The sequence below is a fragment of the Peromyscus maniculatus genome, chromosome 22, assembly GCF_049852395.1.
Source record: "Peromyscus maniculatus bairdii isolate BWxNUB_F1_BW_parent chromosome 22, HU_Pman_BW_mat_3.1, whole genome shotgun sequence".
Taxonomy (NCBI): Eukaryota; Metazoa; Chordata; class Mammalia; order Rodentia; family Cricetidae; genus Peromyscus; species Peromyscus maniculatus.
In genome coordinates this window covers 3,518,806-3,528,337 of record NC_134873.1, presented here as the reverse complement: position 1 = coordinate 3,528,337, position 9,532 = coordinate 3,518,806, and positions in this window count along the sequence as shown.

The window sequence follows — 9,532 nt, the reverse complement described above, 5'->3', positions numbered from 1 at the left end:
GGTGGGTCAGCTGACGGAGAGCCTCGGCGCCCCGGAGCCCCGCCCCACCTGCGAGCCCCACCCCCGCACTGCGGTTTCCTTGACAACCGCACGCGACCCAATAGAAAAGCAGACACCGCCCCTTGACACCTGGGAGGCCCACCCCTTCCTGGGCACCGCCCTGCCGTCTCATTGGTGAGCCGGAACGCCACAGACGTTCTGACCACGCCCCCCTAAGGCAAAGCGAGCGGCAGCGGCTCCCCGCCCCGCTGAATGACAGCGGTGGGCGTGGTCTGGTGTGGGCGTGGTGATGTGAGGGCGGAGCTCCCACGTGGAACTTACTCTGCAAGTTCCTTGGGAAGTATGCAGCTCCGCCTTTTCTTTTCCTTTTTTTTTTTTTTTTTGGTTTGGTTTTTCGAGACAGGGTTTCTCTGTGCAGCCCTGGCTGTCCTGGATCTCGCCCTGTAGCCCAGGTTGGCCTTGAACTCGCAGAGATCCGCCTGGCGCTGCCTCCCGAGTGCTGGGATTAAAGGCGTGCGCCACCACCGCCTGGCTCAGCTCCGCCTTTTCTAAATCTTAGAGATGACGCGGCGGGAATCGGTGTTTCAGGAGGCAGTCATAACGGCAGTCCAGAGCCTGAGAATGGAGCATCAGGGGTTGCCGGGCAGCCTGGGCTGTATGCAACCCTGTCTGAAAGTTGCAACACAAGGCTTGGGGCTGGCTCGAGCAGTCGAGCAGTGGGTTCTATTCCCTGCCCCCCATCTAGCTCCCTGTCATCCTAGCACTCGGAGGTAGAGGCAGGAGAATCTGAAGTTCGGTGCCAGCCTTGAATACTGGAGTACACAGACGTAAACATAAAGGGTGGGAGACTGACGCAGGAGTAATGACCCGCCCAGAATCCCCAGTGAGGGGCTGGGGGTGTGGTCAGGGTGGAGCCCCTGCCTTTAACACCCCAGGGAGGGGCTGGGGGCGTGGTCAGAGTGGAGCCACGCCCAGAATCCCCCAGTGAGGGGCTGGGGGTGAAGGGCTCAGTAGTGAGACTCACATGCATGAAGCCCTAGATTAAATCACCAACACTGAAAAATAAATGACAGTAAATAAAAGTGGGGCTGGGCGGCGGTGGCGCACGCCTTTAATCCCAGCCCTCGGGAGGCAGAGGCAGGCGGATCTCTGTGAGTTCGAGACCATCCTGGACTACCAAGTGAGTTCCAGGAAAGGCACAAAGCTACACAGAGAAACCCTGTTTCGAAAAAGCAAAAAATAAATGAATAAAATAAATGAATGAATGAATAAATAAATAAATAAATAAAAAAGTGGAACTGCAGAGATGGCTCTGTGGTTAAAAGCATTGACTGCTCTTCCAGAGAACCTGGGTTCAATTCCCAGCACCCACACGGTGATTCAAAATCTTCTGTAACTCGACTTCCAGGGAATCGGTTGTCTTCTCGCCTTCGCAGGCACCAGGCACAAAAGTGGCACATAGACATTTGACTTAGTCACTTTTCTGTTGCTGTGAATAACATCATGACCAAAGCAACTTGTAAAAGTTTTTTGGTTTTGTTTGTTTGTTTGTTTGTTTGAGACAGGGTTTCTCTGTGTAACCGTGTCTGTCCTGGAACTCACTCTGTAGATCAGGCTGGCCTCGAACTCACAGAGATCCGCCTGCCTCTACCTCTCGAGTGCTGGGATTAAAGGCGCGCACCACCACTGCCTGGCTAAAAGAAATGTTTAATGGTGCTCACAATCAGAAAGTTAAATCCTTGAAGGCAGAGTAAAAGCGTGGTAGCAGGAACAGCTGAGAGCTCCAGTCCTGAGCCACAAACAGGAAACAGAGACACTGGGAATGGCTAGAGTCTTTGGAGACCTCAGAGCTCCTCCTCAGTGACCGACTTCCCACAAAGCCACACTTCCTACTCCTTCCCAGATAATTCAGAAACCAGAGGATTCAAATACAGGAGCCTACGGGGGTCGTTCTCATCCAAACCACCACAGACACACACACCTAAAATAATAATAACAGTAATAATAAAATAGAGATAGGGCTGAGTGGTCTGTCAATGGTTATAAGACCCAGTACTGCTCTTGCAGAGGACTGGAGTTCGATTCCCAGTACCGATGGGAGCACTAGACTCTCGGCCTCCAGTTAACTCCAATTCCGGGGAATTACAGGCCCTCTTTGGGCTTCACTGAGGAATTACACACATGTGGGACACAGAAAATCAATCAGGTACTCACACAAACACATAAATAAAATTAAACTTTTGGTTTTCCAGAGCTGAGGACTGAACCCAGGGCCTTATGCTTGCTAGGTAAGCGCTCTGCCACTGAGCTAAAACCCCAACCCCAAAATAAACTTTTCAAAATAAACCTTTACAACAAATGAGTAGGAAACTGGAGAGATGACGCTGTGTTTCGGAGCCCTGGCTGTATCCCGGAGGATCCAGGTTCAGTTCCCAGAACCCACCCGGCAGCCGATTGTGTAGCTCCAGTTTCATGGGATTGAGCCATTTTCTGGTCTCCAAAGACACCAGGAATGCATATGGCACACAGATATACATGTAGTCACAACACCCACACACATAAAAAGTAAATGAAGTAAAAATGTTAAAGTTTGTTTTTGTTTGTTTGTTTACTTGTTTTTCAAGACAGGGTTTTCTCTGTGTAGCCCTGGCTGTCCTGGAACTCACACTGTAGACCAGGCTGGCCTTGAACTCAGAAAGGCGTGGGCCACCACCACCTGGCTTAAATAGTATTTTACCTTGAGCCAGGCAATAGGAGCACTAGGAGTTTGAAGACAGTCTGGACTACATATTGAATTTCAGGGCACAGTGTCACACAGAGAGACATCATCTCAATCAGGTAAATGTAGCCAGTCATGGTGGCTCACCCCAGGAGGCTGAGGCAACAGGATGAGAGACTCCGCAAATAAACCAGATGAGTAAACAAAGACAAAGAGAGAAGGCCTAGTGTGATGCTGCAGGCCTGGCGTCCCGTCACTCAAGAGATCACACAGGGCGGGCAGTAGGTTCAGGTGTCTTCTGGGCCACATAGTGAATTAAAGGCTTCATGAGACCTTATCTCAAAAAAAAAAAAAAAAAAAAAACAAAAAAAAAAAAACCAATCTTTAATCTCAACCCTGAGAGCAGAGGAAAGGGGATCTCTGTAAGTTGTGGGCCAGCCTGGTCTACATAGTGAATTCTGGGCCAGCCATAGCTACACAGAGTCTGGAGCTACAGCTCCCTGCAGAGGGTTTGCCCAGCAGGCAGGAATTACTGGGTTCCACAGACACGGGCCTGGTACTCCAGCACTCTACGGGAGGGAGGGGGTCAGGAGTTGAAGATCAGCCTGGCATTCATGAGACTCAGTCTTGACACATCAAAATACACAAAGAAAACAATTTGAGTTAATGATCATAGAAGACCACTTGACAGACAGATCTGACATCACTGGGAGCTTAGACATGAGCCACATCCCTCTGTGGCCAGCAGGGGGCACTGCTGGCCAGGCCCAGAGGTGGTAGCTTAAGCAGGTGGACCTGGCAAGACATTCAGGGCTCTATTATCAATCACACTTCAGCTATGAATCTGTCTACCTACCATCAACAACCCACCCACCCCATCCATCCATCCACCCATGCACCCATCCACACATTCACCCACCCACACACCCATACACCAACTCACCCACCTATCCATCCATCCATCCATCCAGTCAGAACTCCACACATCCACACACATATACATCCGCCCATCGACCCACCCATCCACCTATGCATCTACCATCAATCTGTCAACACATCCATCAATCCAGTGATCCACAGATCCACTCATCTACTCATCCATCCATCCACCCATGCACCCACCCATCCATCCATCTATCCATTCACTCATCAACCCACCAACCTAATCCACCCATCTACTCATCCACAAATCTATCCATCCATCCACCCTTCATCCACCCATCCATCCAATCACCCACCACCCATCCATCTACCCATCCATCCACTCATTTGCTTATCCACCCTTTCATAACCCATATAGCCATCCCTCCATCCACCCATCAATCTATCCATCCATCCATCCACCTGTTCATCTATCCATCCACCCATCCATCCACCCATCCATCCACCTATCCACTCATCCATTCATCCACCTGTTTCATTCATCCATCCATCCACCCTTTCATAACCCATATAGCCATCCCTCCATCCACCCATCAATCTATCCATCCATCCATCCACCTATTCATCAATCCACCTATCCAATCATCAATCTACCCATTCATCCATCCACCTTTTAATCCATCCATCCACCCATCAACCCATCTATCCATCTATCCATCCACCTGTTCATCCATCAATCTACCTATCCAATCATCAATCTACCCATCCATTCACCCTTCTATCCATCTATTCAACCATCCATCCATCCATCCACCCATCTATTCACCCATCCACCCACTCATTCACCCACCCATTCATCCTTGCATCCACCCATCCATCCTTCCATCCACCCATTCATCTCTCTATCCAGCACCCACTCTCTCCTCCATCCATCCATCCATCCATCCATCCATCCTTCCATCCATCCATACACAGACACACAGACACACAGACACACACAGACACAGACACACACCACTGAGGACCATAGTTGAAATCTGCTTTATTCCAACTTTTGCAATGAGCAGAGTCAAGGAAGTTCTGGGAAGAGCAGGCTGACGTGAGAACGAAGTGAAGGTCAGCAGAGGCTCAGGAGCCTGGGACCCGTGAGCTCATCCTGGAGCTTGTCCATGATGGACAAGGCCCTAGGTTCAAGCTCAAGCAGAAAATGAACGAACACAAGCGGCCCTGCCTGCGGGCGAGTGTTGAGGAAGCTTGTGGGGCTAAAGGGGTGTGCATGCAGGTGAGCTGCCTGGGCTGCTGGGGCCCCATGAGGCCGTGGTGAGTGACTCCAGTGTACCTGTGTGAGCCCTACTTGTCAGTACTGTGATGGCAAGTGAGGGACACTGTCCCAGTTAGCACTGACCATCCACTGGACACAACCAGGGACCCCTGAGAGGATTGCCTTAATTGAGGACCGCCTTACCCCACACTGGCCGGCGGGCACCTGTGAGAGACTGTCTTGACAACTAATCGATGAGTGAGGCCCGGCCCATGGTGTGGGATGGCCAGCAGGCCGGCTTCAAGCTCCTGCCCTGCTTTCTCTTAGCAAAGGACTTTCTCTGGGAGAGAAAGCCGGGGACCATTTTGTTCCCTGTGTGGCTTTGGGGCAGTGTTTTCTCATAGCAACAGCAAAGCAACTTGAAGGGCCATGTCCACTTATTCTCCAAAGCAGAGAGAATATGAGCTGTTCATTGACCTCCGAGGGCTCCTGCATGTGTGGTTTCCACACACACTGACACACACACACACACACTGACACACACACACACTGACACACACACACACACACACAGAAAATAAAACAAAATAATTGTTTTTAAGAAGAAGCAGAGATGCCAAGCGGTAGTGGTGTATGCCTTTAATCCCAGCACTTGGGAGGCAGAGACAGGAGAATCTCTGTGAGTTCAAGGCCAGCCTGGGCTACAGAGAGAGATCCAGGACAGGCACCAAAACTACACAGAGAAACCCTGTCTCGAAACAACAACAAAAGAGAGAGAGAGAGAGAGAGAGAGAGAGAGAGAGAGAGAGAGAGAAGGAAGGAAGGAAGGAAGGAAGGAAGGAAGGAAGGAAGGAAGGAAGAAAGAAAGAAAGAAAGAAAGAAAGAAAGAAAGAAAGAAAGAAAGAAAGAAAGAAAGAAAGAAAGAAAGAAAAACCAGATTGACAGTACGTAAGTCAGGCCACACCGCTCTCCCCATGATAAAGTCTTTGCAGCCTTTGGTGCCTGCTGTCTTGGGAATGACTTGGCTCTCGGCAGGCCGCTGAGGAGCTTTCCGTGGTGCTGAATTCCCGATGGCAAGGTTGGAGCATCCCGAGTCTGCACCCCCCACATCCGTCTTGCTAATTCCCGTTCCCCAGGCATTCTTATTGACAACGCAAGACCTGCTGTGCATATGTGCCCATGCTTTAGCACCCACATAGGAGGGCCAGAAGCCAGCCCGGGGTGTGGGCCCTCAGAGTCTGTCCAGCTTGTTTTTGAGACAGTGTCTCACAGGTCAGACTGGCCAGCAAGTCCCCGGGATCCTCCTGTCTCTGCTACCCTGGAGCTGGGATCACAAGTGTGCTCCTCCACGGCTGGGCTACTGTGGGTTCTGGGGATCAAACTCAGGCCCTCAAACCTGCATGGCAGGTGCTTTACCAACTCTTCCCAGGCCTCTGGTATTCATTTTTATTTATTTGTTTGTTGGTTGGTTGGTTGTTTTTAGACAGATTTTCTCTTTGTATTGTAGCCTTAGCTTGTCCTTGGCTGTCCTGGAACTCGCTCTGTAGACCAGGCTGACATCAAATTCACAGAGATCTGCCTGCCTCTGCCTCTGCGCCACCACCGCCCTGGCCTGTATTTGATCACTTTTTTGTTGTTGTTTTGTTTATTTTTTTGAGACAGGGTTTCTCTGTGTAGCTTTGCACCTGGAACTCACTCTGTACACCAGGCTGGCCTCGAACTCACAGAGATACGCCTGCTTCTGCCTTGAGAGTGCTAGGATTAAAGGTGTGCGCCAACCACCACCCGGCTGTATTTGATCACTTTTAAAAAGAATTTTTTTTTTAATCCAGGCATAGTGAGTGTCTCATGGCTTTAATCCCAGCACTCGGGAGGCAGAGGCAGGCAGATCTCTGTGAATTTAAGGCCAGCCTGGTCTGTAAAGTGAGTTCCAGGACAGACAGAACTACATAGTGAAAACCTGTCTCAAAACAAACAAAGAAATACATAATTTAAAAGCAACTTTTTATGAGACATATTTATTTATGGTGTGTATGTTTGTGTACACGTGGAGTTCAGAGGACACTTCGGGAAGTCGGTTCTCTCCTTCCATCATGTGGGTCTCAGAGACCCAACTCCGGCTTGCGAACTGTCTCCAGTTCGGCTGATTTTGTACCGGTTAGTTTTACATCAACTTGACCCAAGCTGGAGTCCTCCGGGAAGAGACAGCATCAGTTGAGAAAATACCCCCTCCAGATTGGCCTATGGGACACTTTCTTGATTGATGACTGATGTGGGAGGTCCAGCAGGCTGAGCAGACCATGAAGAGCCGGCCAGTCCGCGGCAGGCTCGCTCCTCACAGCCTCTGCTCCAGCTCCAGCCTCCTGGTTCCCGCTCTTCCTTCCCTGGATGATAAACTACAGCTGTAAAACGAAATAAACCCTTTCCTCCCCACGCTGCCTTTGGTCATGGTGTGTCACCACAGATCTTTTTGTTAGTTGGTTTGTTTGTTTTAGTTTTTAACATTTTAAAGATTTATTTATCTAATTAAATTAATCATTTTGTTTTTTCAGACAGGATCTCATTTCGTAGCTCTGGCTATCCTGAAACTATTAAATAGACCAGGCTGGCCTTGAACTCAGAGATCCAACTGCATCTGCCTCCTGAGTGCTAGGATTAAAGGTGTGCGCCACCACTGACGGGCTGTTTTTTTATGTGGGTTTTTTTTGTTTTGTTTTGTTTTGTTTTGTTTTTCGAGACAGGGTTTCTCCGTGTAGTTTTGGTTCCTGTCCTGGATCTCACTCTGTAGACCAGGCTGGCCTCGAACTCAGAGATCAACCTGGCTCAGTAAAGGAGTGTACCACCACCACCCAGCAGGACTTATTTATTATGTACACAGTGATCTGCTTGCATGTATGTCTGCAGGCCAGAAGAGGGCACCAGATCTCATCACAGATGGTTGTGAGCCACCACGTGGGTGCTGGGAATTGAACTCAGGACCTCTGGAAGAGCAGCCAGGGCTCTAACCGCTGAGCCATCTCTCCAGACTCTCCCTTTTTTTAAAGACAGGTTTCTCTGTGTAACAGTATTGGCTGTTCTGGAACTCACTCTGTAGCCCAGGCTGGCCTCAAACTCACAGAGATCCTCCTGCCTCTGCCTCCCAAGTGCTGGGATTAAAGGCGTGCCTCACCACAGCTGGGTTCAGCCCACTCCTTTTGAGCCAGAGTGTCCTAGCCTGGAACTCACTGATTAGGCCAGGCTAGCTCCTGTGTCTGTTTTCTCAGGTCCTGCATTCCAGGTGTCAGCGGGCACCACACTGGGCCTGGCATTCCTCTGGTGTGTGTGTGTGTGTGTGTGTGCGCGCGCGTATGCGTGTGCATGTGCGTGTGCATGTGCGTGTGTGTGTGTGTGTGTGACAGCAGGTGTGTGTATGTGTGTAGGTGTGACAGCAGGGGTGTGTGTGTGTGTGTGTGTAGGTGTGACAGCAGGGGTGTGTGTGTGTATGTGTGGAGGTGTGACAGCAGGGGTGTGTGTGTGTGTGTGTGTGGAGGTGTGACAGCAGGGGTGTGTGTGTGTGTGTGTGTGGAGGTGTGACAGCAGGGGTGTGTGTGTGTGTGGAGGTGTGGAGGTGTGACAGCAGGGGTGTGTTGCCCCCAGTTTGAGGTCCAGTGTCTTTCTCCCACCCCCTTCACTGTGGACATGGAAGTGAGGTCTCTCCGTTGCAGCTGAGGCTCCAGTGACTCTGGCCTCTCAGCTCCTCTGCGATGTCCCGTGTGTCTCCTCGGTGCTGGATTAGCTGCCGAGCCCATGGGGCACTGGGGGTCCTAACTCGGTGGCAAGGACTTTTTCAATGGCGCCTCCACCTCATCTCCCCCCCACTTTTTGTTTTCCAGACAGGATTTCTCTGTGCAGCCCTGGCTGTCCTGGATCTCGCTCTGTGGACCAGGCTGGCCTCGAACTCACAGAGATCCTCCTGCCTCTGCCTCCTGAGTTCTGTGGGCTGCAAGAATATATTCAGCTGTGTATTAAAGCTATACTTTCACCAGGCAAGGGTCTGTCAAAAGGCAAGCCATTTATCATGGGATATTTGGTGTTACCCAGTTTTTAATATTTCGGCTACCTTCTGCTATTAAGTCCTTATGTGCCCAAATACTTCCAAACAATTTGGCAAACAGCCAAGCTTCTCGCCACTGTTCCACTAGGTACGAACTCCCCCGCTGAGCCTAGGAGACCAGCAGGCTGTAGATGCACAGCTTTGTTTTCCTGTGCAAATGAAGCTCAGACCGTCCCCTTGCCTCAGGCTGGCGGCAAGGAGAGACTGACTGGGGACAATGGGGCTTTTTGCATAACCAGGTGCAGTAAGGACTGGAGTGGAATTCCAGAGGAGACACAGAACCGCGTGGCCAGAGAGCAGAGGAAGACGGAGGTTCTGTAGAGGGTGAAGCGGATCTTGGTAGAGTTTTCGGAGAGCCAGGAAGGCGAGATGGGGGAGAGGGGGGGGACAGAGGACACAGATCAGGTCAAAGGCACAGGAGCTTACTAAAACTGTGAGGACAGGAAACCAGGGCACAGAGGGGAGCTGAATCTGAGGACGGAGCTGAAGCTGTGTAGACAGAATTGACTAAGAATATAGTGAGTGGACTGAAGGACTCAGTGTGCTTAGATTCATTTTATGTCCCTCAGATTAGTAT